Raw genomic sequence first — 1,141 nt, 5'->3', positions numbered from 1 at the left:
TGTCATCACCCAGGCAGCGGCTGAGCAGAGCATCTGGAGGGGGAGGAGACAAGGTACCTGATGTACCCCCGGTGCCTTTGGGGATGTGGATTAAGGTGAGGAAAGGGAGTTAAAGTCTTCTGTCTTGTACCGGTACTGCAGGAACAAAGGAGAGGGAGAGCACCAGGCCCTTCAGAGAGGCAGAGGGCTGGAGACCCAGGGAGGTGTCCCAGGCTTCACAGCTGCAGGATAAAAACCAGAAACGGGACAGAGTTAAGGATGTTTTGCAGCAACTTCCCTGGCAGCGGCTGTGATGCACAGAATAACTGACTCCACAGCACGGGTGTTCTCGCTGCCAGCGGGGCATACTTACTGGTGAGACACGGGTTTTACATCAAAAATAAAGATTTTAACACAATTTCTGTGTGTCCATGGAAATATATACATAGAAGAGTTCACATGAGGGTTGTCCTAATAGGATTTGACCCTTTGCATGTGAAATAGCATTGTTGGGTCTTCAGTCACTTCTGCTAAACACCTCGAAGGCTCCAGCAAGCTCCTTCAGTGCCAGTGAGCGAGTCCTGAGGGTAGAGTCACATGATTGTTTCATATAAGACAATAGCCAGGAATAGCTTCCCCCAGTTGTCTGCCTTGCCCGTGCTTCTTCATCCTGCACTAAAAACGAAGACGTGTCTCTTGCCTTTTCCAGTCAGTCACTCATGCTTTTGGTGACCGGTTTGGAACGGTTGGGCGATCACTCCCAGGCAGCTGGCTGTATGGATGCCTAGCAGCGCATTAACCTTGCTTTACGCTGCACTCAAGAGGGAAGCCAAACCAGCCCGCATGGTTCCCTCTGGCTTCTGATCCACTTCACGGCCCAGTTCAAGGACTTGCACGAAGCTCCAGGCTTGGCACTACAGAGAAACATTCAGCTTGAACGTGAAATGTCCCTTGGAATGGTGGCAAACAGGATTACAGGCACGAGCCGTGGGGCCAGCAGACGCCTCTGGGGCCGTGCAAAGGTTCGTCCTGACAGTAAATTTTCTGGTGGTTTATCTAACCCGCTCTGAAGGAAACCGAGCAGTGTGGTTTCTGCCACTTCCCTTTCAGAGGACCTTTGTCGGTCTGATAACCCCTGCAACGAGGAAACGTTTTTGTGCTG

The sequence above is a fragment of the Buceros rhinoceros genome, unplaced genomic scaffold (genome assembly GCF_000710305.1).
Source record: "Buceros rhinoceros silvestris isolate BGI_N320 unplaced genomic scaffold, ASM71030v1 scaffold17741, whole genome shotgun sequence".
In the NCBI taxonomy this organism is placed as follows: Eukaryota; Metazoa; Chordata; class Aves; order Bucerotiformes; family Bucerotidae; genus Buceros; species Buceros rhinoceros.
The sequence above is the reverse complement of the archived record's forward strand: the minus strand, read 5'-3'. Positions refer to the sequence as shown.